The sequence below is a fragment of the Phascolarctos cinereus genome, unplaced genomic scaffold (genome assembly GCF_003287225.1).
Source record: "Phascolarctos cinereus isolate Bilbo 61053 unplaced genomic scaffold, phaCin_HiC Scaffold_726;HRSCAF=1367, whole genome shotgun sequence".
In the NCBI taxonomy this organism is placed as follows: Eukaryota; Metazoa; Chordata; class Mammalia; order Diprotodontia; family Phascolarctidae; genus Phascolarctos; species Phascolarctos cinereus.
Genome location: NW_027556098.1, coordinates 190,003,081 through 190,027,108, shown reverse-complemented (window position 1 = coordinate 190,027,108; position 24,028 = coordinate 190,003,081). Strand labels below are relative to the sequence as shown.

At 33.4% G+C, this 24,028-nt stretch overlaps 1 pseudogene; it reads right to left on the bottom strand.

The window, feature by feature from the left end:
* Positions 1–13,923: 13,923 nt before the first annotated feature.
* Positions 13,924–23,569, bottom strand: LOC110213294 (signal transducing adapter molecule 1-like; annotated as a pseudogene).
* Positions 23,570–24,028: the final 459 nt, after the last annotated feature.

Here is a 24,028-nt window from a genome sequence, read left to right as displayed (position 1 = left end):
TTTTCAACAATCACTTTCATAAGCTTTTGAGATTTAAATTTTCTCCTCCTCCCTCCCCACCTCCTTCCCCAAGATGACATGCAATCTGATATACGCTCTTACATATACATTCCTATTAAACATATTTTCACATTAGCCGTGTTGTAAAGAAGGATTGGAATCAATAGGAGGAACCACAAGAAAGAAGAAAAAAAAACAGAAGGGGGGGAAAAAAGAGCAAATAGTATTCTGTGATCAGCATTCAAACTCCATAGTTCTTTCTCTGGATGTGGATAGCATTTTCCATCATGAGACTTTTGGAGATGATATAGATCCTTGTATTGCTGGGAAGAGCTAAGTCTATCAAAGTTAGTCATAGCACAACAAGGCTGTTACTGTGTACAATGTTCTCCTGGCTTTTCTCACTTCACTCAGAATCAGTCCATATGAGTCTTTCCAGGTTTTTCTGAAGTCTGCTTGCTCATCATTTCTTACAGCATAATAATATTCCATTACATCCATATACCACAACTTGTGCAGCCATTCCCCAATTGATGGGCATCCCTTCAATTTCCAGTTCTTTGCCACCACAGAAAGAGTTGATATAGCTATTTTTGTACATGTGGGTCCTTTTCCCATTTTTATGGTCTCTTTGGGATACAGCCCTACAAGTGCTACTGCTGGGTCAAAGGGCATGCATATTTTTATAGCCCTTTGGTCACAGGAACATGATATTCTGGAAATCAAAGGAGCTAGGACTGAAACCAGGAATAATTTATCTGGCAATATGAAGCATAATACTCCAAGTGAAAAAAATGAAACAAAAGAATTTCAAACTTTCGTAAAGAGAAGGCCAGAACTGAACAAAAAATTTGATCTCTAATATGAAGGCCCAAGAGAAGCATAAACAGGTAAAAACTTAAAAGAAAATATAAGGGATTCAATGGTTCTGAGTGGTTTACATATGTACATGGGAAGATGATGCTTGAAATTCTTTTAAAATGTACCACTAGTAGCATAGGTAAAAGGAACATGCATAGATACAGGGGATGAGTGTAATGTGAATTTGAAGGAATGACATTAATAATTAAGGGATGAGGGGGCAGCTACATGGTGCAGTGGATACAGCCCCAGCCCTGGAGTCAGGAGGACCTGAGTTCAAATCCAGCCTCAGACACATAACACTTACTAGTTCTGTGACCCTGAGCAAGTCACTTCACTCCATTGCCTACTCAAATATGTGTATATATGTATGTATGTATGTGTGTATATATATATATATGTATATATATATGTATTATGTATATGTGTGTGTATATATGTATACACACACATATATGTATATATATATATATATATATATGTATATATATATATATATATATATATGAATAAAGTGATGAGAAAGAGTACATTGGGTGCAGAAGGATGGAAAGGTAGAGTGGGGTAAATTATTTCACATGAAAAAGCACGAAAGACCTAATACAGTGGAAGGGAAAATGGCAGGGTGGGAGATGGGCATTACTTGAACGTGACTCTTATCAGTATTGGGTCAAAGAGGGAATGATATACACAAGTAGTTGAATACCAAATCTTTCTTACTGAACAGGAAAGAAGGAAAAGAGCAGATCATGTAAAGGCGAGGGACTTACAGAAGAAAGGCCAGACTGGAGGAGGCAGTAGACAAGCAAAACATTGTTGAGGAGGGAAACAGTAAAAGGAGAGAGGGGACAAACAAGAGAAAAAATAAATTGGAGCAAAATACACAATAATCAGAACTGTAAATAGGAATGGGATGAAATCTCCCATAAAAAAGAAGTGGACAGTATAGAGGATCAAAAATCATAATCCTACAATATGTTGTTTACAAGAAACATACTTGGAGCAGAGAGACACACACAGAGTAAAGGTAAAGGGCTACAGCCAAATCTATTATGCTTCAGCTGAAATTTGAACTAAATCAGGGGTGGCTATCCTGATTTCAGACAAAGCTAAAGCAAAAATAAACCTAATTAAAAGAGATAAGTAATGAAATGATCTCTTGCTAAAAAAGGTACCATAGAAAATGAAGTAATATTAATACTAAACATATATGCAACAAGTGGCATAGCATCCAGATTTTTTTTTGGTTGGGCAGTGGGGTTAAGTAATTTGCCCAGGGTCACAGAACTAGAAAGTGTTATGTGTCTGAGGCTGGATTTGAACTCAGGTCCTTCTGAATCCAGGGCTGGTGCTCTGTCTACTGAGCCACCTAGCTGCCCCCAAGCATTCAGGTTTTAAAGGAGAAGTTAAATGAGTTGTCATGACCAAACAAGAGACAGATAATATTATGAAATGTAAATAGATAATTTTGATTATATTAAATTTAAAAAAAAAAACTTCTCTGCTAACAAAACCAGTGCAGTCAAGATTAGAAGGGAAACAGAAAAATGGGAAACAATCTTTATAGCAAGTGTCTCTGATAAATACTTCATTTCTCAAATGTATAGAGGCCTGAGTCAAATTCATAATAATGCAAAACATTCCCCAACTGATAAATAGTCAAAGGATATGAACAAACAATTTTCAGATAAAGAAATCAGAGCTATTTATAAGCATATGAAGAACTCTAAATCACTTTTGATTAGAGTAATGCAAATTAAAACAAGGCTAAGGTATAACCTCAAACCTATCAGAATAGCCAATAAAACAAAATAAAATGAAAATGCAAATCTTCAAGAGGATGTGAGAAAATTGGGACACTAATACACTGTTGGTGGAGGTGTGAACTGACCCAACCATTCTGGAAAGCAATTTGGAAGTGTTCCCAAAGGGCTATAAAACTGTGCATATCCTTTCATCCAGCAATACCACTACTAGATCTATATCCAAAAAGGATTATTAAAAAAAAAAGAAAAAGGACTTACACATGCAAAAATATTTATCACATCCCTTTCCATAGTGTCAAAATATTGGAAATTGAAGGGACTTTCATCTACTGAGGAATGACTGAACCAGCTGTGATATATGAATGCAACGGAAAACTACTGTGCAATAAGAAATGATGAACAGGTAGGTTTCCAAAAATTCTGGAAAGTCTTATATGAACTGATGCAAAGTAAAACGAGAAGAACCATGAAAACATTGTATGTAGTATCAGCAATATTGTATGATGATCAACTATGAATGATTCAACTCTTCTCAACAACACAATGATCCAAGACAATAACAAAGGACTCCAGAAGGAAAGTGTTATCCACATCCAGATGAAAAACTAATGGTCTATGGATGCAGATCAAAGCATACTTTTCCCCACTTTATTATCTTGTGTGGTTTTGTTTTGATTTGTTTCTTCTTTCATAACTGTGATTAATATGGAAATGTTTTATATGATAGCACATATATAACCTATATTGAATAGTTAACATTTTTAGGAAGAGGGGAGGAGAGGGAGGAAGGAAGAAAGGTTTTGAACTCAAAATTTCATAAAAATGAATGTAGAAAATTGTTTTCTAATTGGGAAAAATAAAATACTATTAAACAAAAAAAAAGAAAAAATACACAATGAGTACATGACTTAGACATACAGAGTAATATAAGCAAGTTAGGAGAGCAAGGAATAGTTTCCTGTCAGAACTATGGAAAGGAGAAGGGTATATACCACACAAGAGATATGGAATATTATAAAATGCAAAATGAATAATTTTGATTACATTAAATTAACAGGTTTTGTACATACAAAGCCACTTTAACCAAGAATAGAAGGAAATCAGAAAGCTGGAAAACAATTTTTGCAACCTGTGTTCCTGATAAAGTCTTCATTTCTCAAATATAGAGAGAACTGAGTCAAATTTAACAGGCAGTTTTCAAATGAAGAAATTAAAGCTATCTATAGTCCCATTGAAAATGAACTAAATCACTGTTGATTAGAGAAATACAAATTAAAACAACTCTGAAATACTACTTCATGCCTGTAAGATTGGCTAATATGGCAGAAAAGGAAAATGATATAGTTTAGAGATGTGGGAAAATTGGAACTCTAACACATAGTTAATGGAGCTGTGAGCTGATCCAACCATTCTGGAGAACAATTTGGAACATTGTGAAATGATGAATTATAGTACACTTTGGTCTTCTCAGCAATACAGTGATCCAAGATAAATCCAAAAGACTCTATTTTCATTTTTATTTTTTTCTCATGGCTTTTCCCTTTTGTCCTGATTATTCTTCAACAACATGAGTAATGTGGAAATATGTTAAATATGATTGTACATGTATATCCTGTATCATATTGCTTGCTCTCCAGGTAGAGGTGGGAGGTGAGAGAGAGAAAAAAAAAACTGGAAATCAAACTGTTATAAAAGTGAATGTTGAAAACTACATATAAACAGAAAAAAATAATAAACTATTAATGGAGGGGAAAACTTGTGATTTTCTTTCTATGCTTTATTTCCTCCTAGTTTTGTTATCAATAATTAGTACCTCTCACAGAAGAATTTTGGTAAAATGTCTGCTTCCTTTATTTCTCCAAATATTGATTTTGACTAAAATTTGGGAGTCCAATTGTATCAAGAAGCTTACCCTACACCTAGATATTTCATTTACAATATACATTTTAATTTCTTTTCTAAGATTGAATTAGAAACTTTATTTGCTGTTTAATTAACTTGGTATATTTGGAAGTATTTATTAATTTCATTTGTTTTGTGCTTACTTGTCTACACTTAATAGAGTAAATGCTAATAATTTCTTTATTTTTTCCATCAGTTATGAATTTTCCCTTCTCACATTTGAATGTGGTAATTTGGTTTTCCATTTTTTTAAAAAAAATCCAAATTACGTATATTAAAAATAGATATTAGTGTTAAAAGAAGCTTAAAAATAATTTGTTTTCAATTTTATCTCTTTGATATTCTAAGTTTCTACCTTTATACCTGCTTAAAGATTACTGATTTATTTATTTTTTGTTTTTTTAGTTGCATGTTAATTTGTTTTATTTTTCATTTTTATTGTTATGAATTCTGTGAAATGCAAATTTTCCTCAGAATACTGAATTGGTTTTAAGTCACAAACTTAGTCTCATGTATTCCATTTCATTTAGCATGGTTACTTATAATTTCTGTGATTTATTATTTTGCCTATTCACTTAATGGAGTATCAATTTAGATTATGTCCATTTTTATTTCTCACATTTTTCAATTATATTTTATCTTTAAAGAATACATTTGGTAAATTAATTCTTTTCTATACTTTATTCATCCACAAATTCATATATATATATATATATGTATATATATATATATATACATATATATATATATATACACACACACGTATATACCTATATAGTCATCTCTAATCCTTGCTCTACATTCTCAAAGATAATCAGTGCAATAATACTCTTGCCTTATCCCAAGGACAAAGACTGATTACAAGCTTTTCTTCACACTTTGAAAGAAATAAAATATAGAGTTCAACTTTTAAAGAAAGCTATAGATATTTTGTGAAATTTAACTACACTTGATTTTCTTTATTTTATATTATATACAAAAGTAATACATACATTGATAGCCCAATATCAACACAAAAGTTTCTGTGTTAGCTAACTGATGATTCTCTCTGAGATGGTTTGTAATCAAAGTAAAGATTCTTAATCAGATTTGCATTTTAAATTTTAAAGTTTGAGATTTATTCCAGGACAATAGAAATTACCCTTTTCCTTTTGACTTCATTATAGTACTTTTTGTTCTTCACATTTTTTGGAGTTCAATATCCTATATTATTTTCTCCCTTGTCACCTAAAGAGTTGCAAAGATTTTCTGTGTTTCTTCTTTATAGTTTTTTTAATTAGAAATTCTAATTTCACTCCTTATCTCTTCTTCTAATTCTTTTATTACCAATGACTCTCATGGTTCTTGTAAACATTCCATTTCTACACAGGAGTTCCAATTGTAATTATTTTATAATTAACATCTTCATCTACAAAATCTGCATTTTGTAGAAGGAAAGGAATATGTGGAGTAATAACTTCTTTGTTAGGAGAGATGCTTAATGTGAAAATCCATTCTACTGATGCAGATCATCAATTGATTATTTTAGAAAAATTCCTAGAGCATTGAGACATTGATGTTTACAGCTTCACACAGCTTATATGTCAGAGGCAGAAATTAAACCTCATCCTCCTTAATCCGAGACATGTGTCAATGATGTCCTTTATTTTGTTCTTTTTTTTTGGCATCATGATGCCTACTTCTCTGCTTTATTCTCCTCCCCAAAAAGGGGGAACTAACACAATTCAAATAATAAATAAACATAGTCAAGCAAACTAAATCCATAAGTTACACAATTCCAAAATTATTTCAAATGAACCTTTGACTCATTACTGCTCTAAAAGAAAATGGGTAACATGTTTCATTATTGATCTTCCAGAGTTATGATTGGTCATTACATTGACACAGTTATTAAACCTTTAGTGCTTATAAACTTATCATTAATGGATAAAGATTGCCTAGAAAGGAAGAGACAGTATGGAATAGTAGATAAATTGAAAGTTTCAAAGCCATGGAGACATAAGGTAGAGTCCTACTTCTTTCACATAGTGGCTGTGTGACCATTGTCAACCCACTTTATCTGTCAATGATTTAGAAAACAATCTAAGCTTTTAAAAGAAAATACCAACCTAGCTAGATTAATAAGAGATGTTTGGTTTCCTCGGATTTCCCTCTAACCATAAAATCTAAGTCCAGTAACTATACAACAAGGAGATAGCATTCAGAATGTATAATAATGCAAAATCCAACAATAATTTTCCTTCAAAAAACTATGGAATAGCTAACCTAAGAAAATGAGAAATTGCAGTCATTATTTAAAAAAAAACTGGATTGAATTGCAATATTAAGAACATCACAAATATATCATGATTAATGGAATCATTGATAAAGAAAATATACTAATATGCATAAAATAGCTCACATGTAAGGTCTACAAATTGCTTTACAGTTATTTTATTTTATCCTTGCAGTAACTCTGCCAGGTATATACTATTACAATCCTTTCTATGAGTGAGAAACCTGAGGTAGACAAAGGTTATAACTTGCTCATGGTCACATAGCTAGTAAGTGTTTGAAGCTGGATTTGAACACATGTATTCCTGACTCTTAAGTCTGCGAAACATAGCTGCCTATTATTAAATGTATATGCACTAAATGAAATGGAAATTATAATTTATTATATAAAAGAAGCAAAATAACTAAATATTTAAGGGCTCTAGAAGGGAAGGTGTTAATAGGAAGAACTTTCAGCACATCATTTTTGGAATACTGAGTCAATTATATAAATATATAGATATGTATGTATGTATGCATGTATATGTATATGTTTATATATATATATATGAAATGGTAGAAATGAATCAAATGATAGAGAATTATATTTGATAGTTCTGAAATGAGAACAGAATGGGCTTACTAGAAATTTTATTTTTTATTAAAAAAGCATAGAACATTTATTAATATTGATCATCCTGTAAAGCATAAAGAACATTTAAATAAATGCAGAAAAGCAGACATTTTAAATACAATTTTCATCCTATAATCCAATCATAATACAATTTAAAGATTAGTCACTAATGAAAATGTGATTTTTACCAAGTGTGGTTTTAAAATGAAATTTGAAAATTATTTGCTTAGGAATATTAGGTCAGGGACTAAATTATTATAGCTATTTTTATGATATGTCAATAATAATAAAAATATTAAAAGGCATGAGATTTTAGGAAAGCCTTAAATCACATTTTAAATCACTCATTTCTAGACTCTGTTATTTTCTTGCTTCTCTTTACTTGCTGCATTGTTACCCAGGAACACTTCTGTCTTGGAGCCCTCCTTTTCTCCTTGTTAATTGATTATTGCCACTGGAACATTATTTTAGGAAGGGCTCCAACCATGCTTTCTGCCAATCATTTCTGGATGACTGAGAAACTGCCTTCCTCTCTTAGTTTGATGCATCATTGAACCCTTCAGTATGTCTCAATGTGTTATTTTCCCCAATTAGAAAACACACACACAGAAACTCATATACACACACTGATACATACATACATACATAAATACATACATACATACATACATAATTACACCCACATTAGGATAGGTACTGTCTTGATTATTTGTAGCTATGTCCAGAGTGTTTGCCATAAAGATTGACAGATATAAAGTTCTGAATAATTTATATATCTACCTATAACAAATTTGCCTCAGAGATAGATTTATTTCCAAAAATTCTTATATTAGACAAACAGAAAAAGCAGAATGTCATGCATTAGTTTTGAGGTTAAAAAAGAGAAAAAAATAAAATACAAGAAGAACCAGTCATGTCAACTAATTTTGATTCTCTCTCTCTCTCATACACACACACACATACATACATACATACACATACATAAACATATGTATATAAATATATAGGTATACACATATGTATCATTTATGTATACACATATACTGATGCAGATATATGTATATATAATATACTTATATGTGCATATAGTACTATATGTGTACAAAATTATGTGTGTGTGTGTATATATATATATATATATATATATATATATCAGGCATATACACACATATATATTATGATTTCCTTTCTATACAAACATTAAAAAATTAATTATAAGCACACATTATACTTAATATTTTTTTTTCTTCCTACTCTATTTTCTTTGCTGTGGGGGAAAACATACTTCGTCAATTGATGTAGCTTGATTCTATAAGATAGTCTTTAATTCAGGTCCTTCTTAAATCTAAAATATACACCCACAAAGAAATTGTTAAATTCAAAGGAGAAATAACAAAAATCAAAGACAAAAAAAAAAATAATGAACTAAAGAATTCCTTTTCCTCAAAAGCCCAATAAAAGGCAAAATCATTAGCTAATTAATCTAAAAAGAAGAGCAACATTCAATTGCCAAATAACAAAAATTAGAATGGAGAAATAAGAACAACTGTTGAAGAAAGGAAAGAAGATAAAGAAAACATATAAGTAATTTTATGTCAACAAAGAAGAATATAAAATAAATGTATGACCACCTATAAAGCAAAATAATACCAAAATTGAATATCTGAGAAAATATATTGAATGGAACTCTATTAGACTACCATGTAAAATAAAATTAAAAAAAAAACACCAGGGTCATGTGGATTTGTGTATGAATTTCATCAAATATTTTAATAAATAATTAATTTACTATAAAAACCCTTTTAAAAAATAGAGAATAATTGAAACTGCCTCATTTGTCCTATGAATTAAATTCAATTCTGATATACAAACTAAGAAAGGAAAAAGAAATATAAAATATTAATTAATTTTAATGCAAACATTAAAAATTACAAAAAAATAAAAAACAATGTAAAAACCTATTTTGAAAAAATCATAATTTAAACAGGAAAGCAGAGATATTTGAATAACCAAAAAAGGTAAGAATTTGTTAAGTGCATACTATGCATTTAATATGCTAGGAACTGTGCTAAAGAATTTAAAGACATATGTTATCTTGACTTGTAGCAGATTTAAATTTATGCAGGAGGACATGGGTATTGTTCTTGGCAAGAAGAATCAAAAGGAGTATCCAGGCAAATAATACTAAACCAGAAAAAAAAGCAACAAGGTAAAAAAAAAAAAAACAAGAAATCAGAAAGAACATCCAGGAGGAAAGATGGTATAAAGTACTACACAGAGATCAAGAAGGATGAGGACCAAAGAAAACCTGTGAGTTCTGTTTGGGACATGGTGAGCATTTGATATCCCTACCCAAGTGGAGACATTTAGCAGACAGTGGATATTGCATAACTGGAGCTTATGAGAGATGAAGAACAGATATATACAATTATGAGTCATTTTCACAAAGATCATAATTAAGCTCATGGAAGGTAATCAGTATTTGTACTTAAAGGAATTAATTTCAAATCCATGCTTTGCCAAGTATTATGTATCTCATGTTGGGCTCCATTGGACCTCAGTTTTCTGATACAGAGTCACAGAGGTAGGATTCTTAAGAGGTCAGATTCAAACTATGGTTCTGCCTCGAGATACAAGAGTCTTTTCACTATACCACTATGCATTATAACACCAGCACACCATTCAGGCACTCTATGCTATGCCACTGCTTTCTCTTGGACAGATGCTTGCTGGGATGTCTCCTTCTGACATTCGAAGTACTTCCCCTTGCTCCAATTAGAGAGATTACTTCTAATTTACAAACAGCAAGTCTCTGGAAGAACAAGCCCTTTTAGTTCTGATGTAAGAAACAAATATTAAAACTGTAATTTACAATGTTTTTACTTATGAAATAATTACATTTGGTAACAGAAATGACACAGAATTTTGATTCAGCATATTCCTTACATAAATTCATTAAAAAATATACAAAGCAGGGTGTTTCAGTATTCTAAGGTTAATTAATGATAGTATTAATCACTAGAACATTATTCAGAATTACATGGAAATAATGTAATAATTAAACTAACACCATTAAATTCATACATCAATAGAAGGGAATATCTGTTCATTTAATGCTAATGATTGTGTAACACTAATGGTCAATATATTAAAACCTGAAGGCATCTATAGTATTTCATGTAGAGGGAAATTAAATAAATGTTATGTTAATACTCTGGTTCATCTCTAATTTCAATGCTTTATTTTAATGTGATTTAGGCCATGAAGTAATATCAAAATGGTGAGAGGACATCAAGTATGAAGAAAGTTAACACACCAAGTTTCTAACTCAAATAAAAGTCATAAATTTAAAGCTAAGCATAGGGAATCCACAAGTAGCTCTCAATTGCCTTTGTTGGGGAAGTGAAAAGAAAAAATAACCTGCGAATGAAAAAAGAAGACCAAAACAAACTTACGTTGTGGGAATCATATAGAGAGGACCAAGTTATTGAACAAAACCCTACAAACTAACATATTTTCAAATGCAAAATTAGTGTATTGTCAACTTAATCTACTACAGAAATTTCATTCTCATATTGTTAGGTATCACAGTATGTGATAACCACCACAATAATAACAACAAAACAACAGTAGTAATAACTCACTTACATGTCTGAACGTATTACAGAGAACTTTCTTCACAAAAACCCTGTGAAATAGGCAATGTAAGCATTATTTCTATTCAACAAATGAGGAAACAGAGACATGGATAGATTAAATTAATTGATCTAGGCTACAGTCATATTAAGTGAAAGAACTGGAATTTAAAGTCAGATCTGCTGACCTAAATCTAGTACTCTTTTCAATGTGCCAGTCACAAGTAACCAAATCGTAAATATATGAGAAAACTCTTAATGAAAGATCTTTCCATTCAAAAATGTGTGGTAGCAGTATAGGTAGTGGTGGCAAATTGCAAATCAGTGCTCTGGATATAGGGAATGAAATAAGTAGCAATATTTTAGGAAGTATAGATCATTGTCTAGAGAGTTACTTTTTAAACCTAAAATATGCAGGGTATATCTGGTTACCTTTCATGAAAAAGTAACATAAAAATGAATGTCTGTGATTTCAATGTGGAAAAATTGACACATGATCAAGGGCTTTAAAAAAACACACCTAAAACTGGGAATTCATCATTGTAAGGAGAACTCAGTAGTAAGAACTCCTACTAATGCATAGCAGCATCTTCTGTATTTGACAGACTTAGAGAGCTTCATGGGACATTGAAAGGTTAAGTTGCTTACTCAGAGTCAGATGCAAAATTTTTTAGGGATGAGACTATATTATAAGTTAAATTATCTAACATGCTGTACCATGAGGTAATTCAAAAAACTTGTAAAAATTATGCTCATTATATTTCTAGTGAGAGGAAGGCCAAGTACCAAAAGAAAATATTTACCTGTAAGGATGCACAATTTTGCAAAGGCTTGGTTTTGTTCATTTGGTTTTTCTGAGTGACATTCCTGGAGCACCTAGTGCCAGAAAATTGATGCTTATGTCACTCAGGTTTGAAAGCTTTTAGAGAGCATGTTTGGACCTTCATACTGGATTGCTATATCTAAAGTTAATTTTTAGCTCAGATTTAATGGCCTATCACTGTAGATTTTCAATGCATTCACAATTTAAAGTGTCTTTCTCAGAGAGGAAAAGCATGTGAATCATCTGTCATTTAATTTTCATTCTTTCATGGTGTCATTACATATAAGGAGAAAAAAGTTAGACATGCCATGTCATGTCTGTTAATTTATTCATAAAGCTTTATGGTGTACTAGAATGATTTCTTCCTAAGATGTGGTTTTTATTTCTTACTTCTCTCCATATATAATGTTTTGGTTGTCTTAATCTGATTTCATTGTCTAAAAATTAATTAATCAGAATATAGGAAAGCTTTTGTAAACATTTTTATGTATTACTATAAACTAACCACCATTTCTAAATATCTAAAAGATTAAAGATTTTTTAAAAAATTTTTGTTTTACTCATGTTGCTTCATATTTTATTCATTATCTTATTTTAATTGTTTTACTCACTTTTGTTTACTTTTGTCTTATTCATCATTTCCTTTTATTCACTTTTTAAAATTCTAAATTCCAAATTTTCCTACTTCAAGCTCTTTCCCCATCCATTGAGAAGGCAAGCAATATGATATCTATTATGCATGTTAAGTCATACAAAACAAAACAAGAAAGAGAATAAAATCAGTTCTCTCTCTGAAATTGTATTGCATTTTTTCATTATGAGTCCTTTGGAATCATAATGGATTATTGTCTTGATCAAAATAGCTGCCTTTCATAGTTGACTATTGTTATAATATTGCTGTTACTGTGTAAGATGTTCTCTTGGTTTTGCTGACTTCACTTTATGTCAGTTCACATAAAGCTTCTCAGGTGTTTTTTTTTTTCTGAAACCATCCCCTTCAACTTTTCTTTTGTTTTTGTTTTTGTTTTTTATTTCCAAAGTTGTTTATAATTTCTCAACTTCCAAGCTTCTTTGACTGCTAAATAACTATAAGGCACATGGGAAATGTAGTACATTTTACTTTTTTCTTTTCCAGTTTAAAAACTTCCACTCATACTCCCTTATCTTTGGTGTCATTACCACCCATAAATACAGAATATAGTTCAGAAAATGGTTCATGTATTTTTACTAAGAAAAAAAGGGTTTAAACAAGATATAAGATATGAGATTCTACTTAATTTATCTCGTGGTCTCATGACATGTTGAATATCTTTAAAATATCAGGGTGAAATTTAATAGTTGGTTGAAAGGAGGGTTATCACTTGCTATGACCTCATTAAAAATTTGACTCACTCATCTTGATATAGTAATCAGAGGATGCATAGAGCCATGATATTTGTATGTTCTATTTACAGTTAGTGAAATGTAAGTTCAATTAGTATGAAAAAAAATGTAAACATAAAGGTACCAAGTATAAATGTTACAGCACTGGATTCTCCTGAATTTTAAAGAGGTGTTACAGTTTCCTTAAGTCCACATAAGGAAGTATGGTAGTTTGCTGATAACTGAAATAAAATAGTAATGTAAACATTTAAGTGTTAAATATATTCATATGATCACCATTATTATTCAAAATGGCCACTAATGAAGTCACATACAATATATGTACATAATATATGCCACAAGTTTTGCAAGTTTGGGCTTTTTCATAGATCAGCCAATTTTACCAGACATAAATAATCATGTATCAACTTTTAAGCATTTTTAAAATGATTGAATGTCCTACATTACTCCATCCCTCTGCAAAAAAAAAAAAAAAATGAAGATTCCCTGAAAAGTCAGTGCAGATTGTACATAATCCTACCCTCTTCAGTCACTGAACTTGTTCACCAAGATAGGTTCCTATAAGTGAAGGATAAATAAATATTAAGATTTTAAAGGAACGCACTCATTACATTGTTAGCTGTACTTAGCATAGGTTAGCCATAATTAGAAATCTCAAGTTGGGTCCTATAGAAGCGCCTTCTGAGAATATGTTTATTGTGCTTGAGGTCGTTGTTGATTACTGGGTGGCTGAGGCAGTGAACATCATGCTAAATTATAGTTTGGTATCTAGAAGATATTAGTTCTAGCATTCTGCTATGTGGCAGCAGCCAAAGCAGCAAGAGTAACAGAAGGATGACTATATACTAAATAAAGCCTGGTTGAGGTATATATTTCTTTGTACAGAACTGATCACTGTGTTAGGGTAAGAAGTGTGACCTTGTTGACTAGGATATACTGAGTTTAGTGATGGTGGAACTGTTCCTTGGCTGAGAGAAGATATTTGGTCTGGTAGAAAACTATGTTTCTGAAGATCACCCATTTAAACACTCACTTTCATCAAATAAACATCACTTTGAGGCTGTCCTGGATATGCTTGAGAACCAAAAACGCCAGCTGACTGCATGTAATATTATAAGTTCTGTAATTTTGCCTACATGGAATAGATTGGGTCTTCATTTATCTCTTTTTTCAATAAAATGAAAAGGCATGGTGCAGGTAGGTAGATAGAGTAACAGTCCTGTAGTCATGAGGACCTGAGTTCAAATCCAGTCTCAGACCAGACACTTGACATTTACTAGCTGTGTGACCCTGGGCAAGTCATTTAACCCCAATTGCCTCACCAAAAAATACAATACAATACAATACAATACAATCAATACAATACAATACAATACAATACAATACAAAACAATAAAATAAAATGAAAAAAATAAATAAAATAAAATGCCATCCATCATTTTAAGACTGTGTTCTGAAAGTTCTGAATGTTTTCTGTCAAATCTTCCAGATTTTCAGCAATAAATGATGCCATTTGGTTGACAAATTGCTTCTATATGAAAAAGCTCTAAGAGATCAACTTGATCATCATTTAGATCTTCATTTTGTGTCATCTGCAGAAGCTGGTCCATTTTTTCTTCATCAACATATGCTGGATCAGGCTCAGGCTCTATTTTTTTCCCACCTGAACATCAGTCATTGCATTGTATTGTCCTTTCTGTTTTAATCATTTCTGTTTAAACACTGAGGTTAGCTGGCACAAAATTAGAAGGAAACAATCCTATGCCTTAATGGGTTTGACCTTTCCAACATTTGGGATTACTGATTAAGAACTATAATGATTTCTCCAGCTTTAAATGTTAATTCATTATCTTCAGCAGCTTCAAAATCATAGATAGCACAAACTTTCCTACCCTCGTATTGGTGGTTAGTTAAGAGACTTGAAGAACTTGGATATAAATTGAAAAGTATGGTTATCTGTTGCCTTTAATCTTTCATTGATAATGTAATGGCTTTTCCTAGGTCATCTTCCTTTTTGATGGCCATAGTACCAGGATCCTCAGCTACATGAGATGGGTTTGCTTTCACTTGTTTTACAACCTCTGAGCCTATAGCTTCAAGTGGAAATCCTTCTTCCTTTTTTTTTCTAATACAAATTTATTTATTTTTAGTTTTCAATATTCACTTCCACAAGTTTTTGAGTTCCAAATTTCTCACCCCTCCCCCACCCCAAGATGGCATGCATTCTGAATACCCCTTCCCCTGGTCTGCCTTCTCTTCTATCTCTCCCCCTCCCTTCTCTTATCCCCTTCCCCTTCTATTTTCCTGTAGAGCAGGATAGACTTCTCTACCCCATTTCTTGTATTTCTTATTTCCCAGTTGCATGTGAAAACATTTTTTTAAAACATGTGTTTTTAAAACTTTGAGTTCCAAATTTTCTCCCTTCCTCCCTCCCCACCCACCCTCATTGAAAAGGCAAGCAACTCAATATAGGTTGTACATGTGCAGTTATGCAAAACACTTCCTTAGTAGACATGTTGTGAAAAACTAACTCTATTTCCCTTAATCCTATCCTGCCCTCCATTTATTCTATTCTTTCTTTTGACCCTGTCCCTCCTCAGAAGTATTTGCTTCTGATTACCCTCTTTCCCAATCTGCCCTCCTCTCTATCATCCTCTTGCTCTCTTGTCCCCTTCTCCCCTATTTTCCTGTAGGGTAAGACAGATCCATACCCAATTGAATGTGTATGTTATTCTCTTCTTAAGCCAAATCCTATGAGAATAAGATTCCCTCATTCCCTCTCACCTTCCCCTGTTTCCCCTCCACTGTGAGAGACTTTTCTTTTCTGTTTTTTTTTGTGAGATAATTTACCCCATTCTACCTCTCCCTTTCTTCTCGAGTATATCCTCTCTCATCCCTTAATTTTATTCTCCAGATATGACCCCTTAATCTTCAACTCACCCTGTGCCCTCTATCTATATACATACATACATACAATTTTTTCCTTCAACTACCCTAATACTGACAAAGTTCTCATGAGTTACAAATATCATCTTTCCATGCAGGAATGTAAACAGTTCAATCTTAATAAGTCTCTTATGATTTCTCTTTCCTGTTTACCTCTTCATGTTCCACTGGAGTCCTGTATTTGAAAGTCAAATTTTCTGTTTAGCTCTGGTCTTTTCATCAGGAATGCTTGAAAGTCCTCTATTTCACTGAATGACCATTTTTTCCCCTGAAGGATTATACTCAGTTTTGCTGGGTAGGTGATTCTTGGTTGTAATCCTATCTCCTTTGCCCTCTGGAATATTATATTCCATGCCCTGCGGTCCTTTAATGTAGAAGCTGCTAAATCTTGTGTTATCCTGATTGTGTTTCCACAGTACTTGAATTGTTTCCTTCTGGCAGCTTGTAATATTTTCTCCTTGACCTGGGAACTCTGGAATTTGGCTACAATATTCCTAGGAGTTTTCCTTTGGGATCTCTTTCAGGAGGAGATCTGTGGATTCTTTCAATTTCTATTTTGCCCTCTGGTTCTAAATATCAGGGCAGTTTTCCTTGATAATTTCTTGAAAGATGATGTCTAGGCTCTTTTTTGATCATGGCTTTCAGATAGTCCAATAATTTTTAAATTCTCTCTCCTGGATCTATTTTCCAGGTCAGTTGTTTTTCCAATGAGATATTTCACATTGTTTTCTAATTTTTCATTCTTTTGGATTTGTTTTACAGTGTCTTGATTTCTCATAAAGTCACTGCTTCCAATTGCTCTATTCTAATTTTTAAGGAAGTATTTTCTTCAGTCTTTTGGACTTTTTTCCATTTGGCCAATTTTTCTTTTTAGGGCATTTTTCTCCTCATTGGCTTTTTGGACCTCTTTTGCCATTTGGGTTAGGCTTTTTTAAGGTGTTTTTTCTTCAGTATTTTTTTGGGTCTCCTTTAGCAAGCTGTTGATTTTTTTCATGATTTTCTTGCATCACTCTCATTTCTCTTCCCAGTTTTTCCTCTACTTCCCTTACTTGCTTCTCAAAATCCCTTTTGAGCTCTTCCAAGGCCTGGGACTGATTCATATTTTTCTTGGAGGCTTTGGATGTAGGAGCTTTGATCTTCTTCTGGTTGTATATTTTGATCTTCTTTTTCACCAAAGTAAGATAATATAGTCTGACTCTTTTTGCTGCTTGCTCATGATCCCAGCCAATTACTTGAGTTTTAAACTCTTTGTTAAGGTAAGAGTCTGCTTCCAATGTGGAGAGTGTACTGTCCCAAGCTTCAGGGGTTTGTATAGCTGTTTTCAGAGATACTTGTAGGGACCTGTAAATTTTCAGTTCTTCCAAGGTGGTATGATAAGGGGCGAGGTGTTTACTCCTTTCCTGGCCTGTGACCACAAGTATTCCTTTCTGTCCGTAACTGTGAGGGGTTCCTCTCCACAGCCACTACAAGCTCCACCACGCCAGCTCCTCCTCACCCCAGCACTGCCGCCCAGAACTGTGTCCTAGATCCACACACGGGCAAAGCAAGAGATTCCTGCCTCAGTACTCGCAAAGAGATCCCTGCAGTCCCTCTCTGATCAGCCACTGGATTCCCCCTCAGTCTGTGGGCTGTAAGCTCGGGGAAGCAGCTGCCCTTCCCAGGGCCAGGCTCTTGGGGAATGGAGCTGAGACCCCGCCTTCCTCTCTGACCACTGACAGAAACAGACTTTTCCCACTGACCTTCTAAGTTGTCTTTGGCATTGGATTGAGGAGTCTGGAAACCTCCACAGCTGCATCCCTGAGGCCGCATTCAGTCCTCTGAGGCCTGCTCCAGGTTTCTGTGGCCTGCCCACTCTGCTGCTCCCAGCCCAGCGTGATACACCTTTCTGATCAATCATCCAGGTTGTCTTGGGCTGGAAATTTGTTTCACTCTGTCTTTTTGTGGGTTCTGCTACTTCAGAATTTGTTTAGAGCCATTTTTTATGAGTATTTGGAGGGATTTGGAGGAGAGCTCAAGCAAATCACTGCTTTCACTCCGCCATCTTGGCTCTGCCCCCTTGAAATCCTTTTTCCTTAAGGTTTTTTTTTTTTTAAATTGTGGCAGATATTAGACTAAATTGTGGATCTTTCTTGAATTCATCTGTCCAGTGCACTATAAGATTTTTTAAACGCTTTTTACAAAGTATTGATTAGTCTTATTTATTGTGTTGCTTCCTTCACTAACAAAATCTCACATAGTGTAAAAGAAAAATATTGCCACAATTCAATAAACATAGTCCTGAAAAGTCAGTGATTGCATAGCTATCATGATCTTTATAATTCACTCTCTTCAAAATAGACCAAAGTGCACCAAAAGCAGTCTTTAGTTGACAAAAATGAAAGTGTTCTGAATGTGTCACCTTTAGCTAGAAAACCACTGTAATTGACTGGCCTGCTTTAACATAAGCACTCAAGATAAGATCCCAGTCTTTAGCAATATTCATCTCACTGACTGCTTTCTTTCATTTTACATACCAAAATGTTCTTTGTGCAAATTGAAAATGTATATGAACAATTATATTTTCCTAGTAGGTTACGGTACCATTTCATAAATGCATTCCCATATCATGCTGAAGGAGTTGATGGCAAACAGAGGCATCTCTGCATCTATGGAGGTGTCTCTGAGACACCTAGATAAGGTGAGTACCTCTTCTCCCTTCCTGGTTGTCCTTTAGCAATTGCAACTACAGTGGCAGCAGCCCACTTCATCATTTCCTACAACACAATAGTAACCCAAGAGAATCATATACCACAACTTTTTTTAACCATTCTCTATTTGAAGGTTATCCCCTCAACTTCCAGTTCTTTGTCACCATAAAAAAGAGCTGATAATCACACACACACACACACACAAACACACACACACACACACACATACAAGGTCTTTTTCCTTTATCTTTGATTTCTTTAGGATGTAGACCTACTAGTGGTATTCCTGGGTCAAAAGTTATGCACGGTTTTATAGCTCTTTGAGCATATTATAAATTGTTTTCCAGAATGACTGGACCAGTTCATACCTCCAGCAACAGTGCATTACTATACCTATTTAACCACATTCCCTCCCCCTCCTGTCATTTTTCTTATTTGCAATGTTATCCAATCTGATATGTGTGAGTTGGTAACAGAGTTATTTTAAATTGCATTTCTCTATTGAATAGTAATTTAGAGCATTTTCCCATATGACTATTGATAGTTTTGATTTCTTCTTCTGAAAAATGTTTGTATATAGCCCTTGACCATGTATCAATTAGGGAATGACTCATTTAAAAAAAATGGTTTTGTTCTATGCATATTTGAGAAATGAGACTTTTATATTGAGGATTTTTATTTTTTGTGAATTCCCCCACCCAGTTTCCTGCTTTCCTTCTAATTTTGTTTGTGTTTGTTTTATTTGTGAAAAACCTTTTTTTTTAACTTAATGTAATAAAAATTACCAATCTACCTCTTTTTGATCATCTCTATCTCCTATTTGGTACTAAACTATTCCATCATCTATAGATCTGATGGATGTTTTCCCCAAGCTCCCCTAATACTCTTATATCACTCTTTATAGAGACAGCTAGGTAGCACAGTGGATAAAGTGCCAGGCCTGGAGTCATGAAGACCTGAGTTCAAATCTAGCCTCAGACACTTACTAGCTGTATGACCTGGGATAAATCACTTACACCTTTTTGACTCAGTTTCCAAATCTCTGAGATGAGCTGCCGAAGGAAATGGCAAAACATTCCAGTATCTTTTCCAAGAATACCCCAAAAGGTGATACAAAATATCAGAAACAACTGAAAAAAAATCAACCCTTTATTTCTTAATTATGTATGCTGCTCATACTCACACATCCTAAGGTCCATTTCCCCTATTTAAAGCTACATTGACCTCTTCTACTTTGTAATTTATAGCTCATGTCCTTCTAAAAACAAATTCCCCTTCATAATAGCGACTGCTTCTCCTATTACAACCATTTTGGAGGACCTGGAAAAGCAGTCATCAAACTGTGCACCTCACTTCTACTTCATCAGATTTTTAAGTTCCTTGATGGCAGGAATTGTCTCTCTTTTTGATCTCTCTCTCTCTCTCTCTCTCTCTCTCTCTCTCTCTCTCTCTCTCTCTCTCTCTCTCTCTCTCTCTCTCTCTGTGTCTCTCTCTCTGTCTCTCTCTCTCTCTCTCTCTCTCTCTCTCTCTCTCTCTCTTCCAACAGTACCTGGCTTATAGCAGTTGTTAAATAAACTTTTATTAAAAGCAGGAGTCAGTAACGTCAGTCAACAACTTTTCTTCTCTTAAAAGTCATGTTCTGTGCTTAGACCACCAGAGAGGTGAACTTAACTATCTTGCCACTCACATTTATGATATGACCATTCTCTCATATTTTCTCAACTGACATAAAGCTTCCATTTCCATTCCAGTCAAATTCTAGCCAGACTCATTTTTTTCCTTATCATTACTAATACGTTCTTCAACTCTAAAATCCAGAATTCTCCAAAATCTATTTTCTATTCCTTATATACTAATCACCTTTTATTTACTTCCCATCCCCTAATTCCCATTGATCTCACTCTTCACAACAACTGACCTCTAGTGTGTCAAGTTCTCTTATTCCCTAAAAACATCTTTACTGTTCTAGATTTATTTCCTTTTCGACCTAGCCATCCAAATGATATGCTCGTGACTATTCTTGAATTACAGCACCTACATTCTGTATTCTACAAGTCTTGATCCTTACCCCCCCACTTTTCATTTCCTCCCTCAATTTCACAATAACTCTCCAATGCTGGTCACTTTTTTCTCTGTTCTAGTTAAAAATTTCCTCTTGAATAAAAAAAAATTCTAAAATCAAATTCTTTATCATCCTAACTGTGCCTACCTCCCTGGGTTTCAGCTTCCTGCTTTTATATTCAAAATATAGGGCAGAGAAAGTGTTAGACTAGATTATTGTTAAGGTTGACTCTACCAAGATTCTATGTCTCCTGCACTATATTCTCCTACTTTCCACATTTAATAAGTTTCTCAGTCTACATAATTCAGCTCCAAAAGGACTTGCAGTTCTGTATACAGCAAAGGAAGGATTTGAACCAAGTCTTTGTGACTATAACCCTTGCTAGCTATCCCTTCACATTGCACATTGTCTTTCTTGTGTGTGTGTGTGTGTGTGTGTGTATAATTATTATTTCATAATAATAATAATTATTATGTGTGTGCTACTTTATGACTGCTATTTAGTTACAAACTCTTAAATGGTAAGGATCATTCATCACTAATCTTTATTCCAAACAGTATCATGCACAATGTTTAACACATAATATGTATTTTATGAATATTTATGGAGTTTGTTGAATTGTATTAAGCAAAACAGTAACTGATGAAAGAATTACTCTAAGAAAGGCATTTCAACAAAAATGGAATTATTCTAATAAATTTTAGATTTTCTTAATGAAAATCTAAGACTGAGCCTACAGTCATGTAACACAAAAGAAATCACGTATTTATTCTTCTCTGCTTAAATTACTATTCTATATATTATATACTATACTATATAATATTCTATTTAATTTCAAAATAAAATTTTTGAGAAGAAACGTGGCATAAAGGATAGAAAGATGGCCTTGGAAATTGGAGGAAGATCTAGTTTGTAGTCCTGCCTCTAACATAATATTTATATAACTTTGAGTAAGTTTCTTAATTTCTTATTCCTAATATTCTTAATTTCTTATTCCTCTCTCACTCTCTACATCTTATAAATGAATGGTTGATCAGTATTTTCAGAGGGAGTTTGAATACCTGAAATTCCTCAAATTTACTTAATAATGGACCAGACGTTTCTAATGAGAGAGAGAGAGAGAGAGAGAGAGAGAGAGAGAGAGAGAGAGAGAGATGAGAAAAGGGAAAAATAGATGTTATTTGTACATAATGATCAAGCTAAAATTTACATAAAAATGACAGTAACAACTAGGCAAGTTCAGCTTTTTTTCCCCACAATTTACTGTGTTTCCTGTTTTTAATTAAGTTCTATTCCTTACCATTCTCACACTTTGCTATTACCTCTACTCTTGCTACTTCTTTTCCTGAGTAAAATTTTTCCCTTAATGGTTTCAGCTCCCATTTCTTTTCTTTTCTTTGTTTTTTCCTTTTTTTCTTTTCTTTTTTCTTTTTCTTTCTTTTTTTTTTTTTTTGCTTAGGCAATGGGGTTAAGTGACTTGCCCAGGGTCACATAGCTAGTAAGTGTTATGTGTCTGAGGCCGGATTTGAACTCAGGTCCTCCTGAATCCAGAGCCAGTACTCTATCCACTGTACCATCTAGCTGCCCCTTCAGTGCCCATTTCTGACCTACAAAAGCAAAGTAAAACATAGTTCTGTTACTTGAGAAAACAAGATACATAAGTCATCCTTTCCTTTTTTTGTTTTTTTTTGAAGGGCTTGGAAATTCAACTCTATTAACTCTTATTTCCCCAGAGTTTTTAATCCTAGATTGGACTGATGATTTATATGTTTTGACAACACTTTTATCTCATGTAGTTCCATAGACCTAAATTTACATGCCCTTTAAAAGAGGAACAAATGTTTAAGTGGAAAGCAAAACTGAAGGAAAATTAGATTAGGTCTAGATGAGGACAAGGTCTTCTAGGTCTTAAAGTTATTTTGTGTTACTTTGTACAATTGTTTGCTTTTTAATGCCCTCCATTACATATTCCTTTCTTACATTTCCTGTCTTCTTACCCCTCACATCCCTATCCCCACACACTCAAATACAGTGACAGCGGCCTCCTTGCTATTTCTCCCAGAAGTCACTTCATTTCCAAATTTGGAGCGTTTTCATTGGCTTTCCCCCATGGTCCCATGCCTCTTACTCCTCATTCTCTTTCCTGGCTTTTCAGGCCTCTTTTGAACCCCAGCTAAAATTCCACTTTCTGCAAGAAAGTATTTACTGATCTTCTTTAATGCTACTGGTTTTTCTCTCTTGATTATCTCCAGTTTCACCTGTATATTATTCCTTTCTATATAGTTGTTTTCATTTTGTTTTCCCCATTAGAGTTTGAGAGTTAGAATTGTCTTTTTTTTTTTATTTGAAGCCCTAGGGCTTACTACACTTACTGTCCCAGTGTAAGTGCTTTTTGAATGGCCAAAACCAGCACAAGCAGCAGAGAATTGATCCGTACTTTGTTGCATCTCAGCTTCCGAGGCTGCATTGAGTGCACAATCAGCTGAAAACAAAAAATCATGCACCAAAACTCCTTTCACTTTAGTCTTGACTTGAATTTACAATCAGTGTGATAGCTGAAGATTATGCCGTGTTTGTCCTCGTTGAAGGTGTTGGACAACATGGCTGAAATCATCATGCTGGAAAATATGGGAGTAAGCACACAGCCTTGTTTCACTCCATTGGTGACTGGGGAAGTGTGACAGCATTATCCAGACCCCCCCCTAATTCATTATTAATACAGAGAAGACACTAAAATTAAGAGTGGTTAGGAAAGACTTTTTCTAGAAGATGAAGTTTTTAAACTTCATTTATTGCCTCTTACATACATTGATTTCTATATTTGACTATTTTCTACTGTTCATTTAGTTCTCTATTTTTCTCTCAATCCCATAAATTCTTTAAATAATTTTAAACTGTTTTTTAAAGATTTCATAAGGCCAGTGTCCCTTTGCTAATTTTCTTTTTCATAATTCTTAAAATTGGTGTTCTACTATTTTTAAGGTGATTTTTTTAATCTAAGGAAGAAGACTAGTCTCTTGCTTTTCTTTCAGTTCTATTTCTTAGTATTCTCACACTTTGCCACCACCTCCACTAT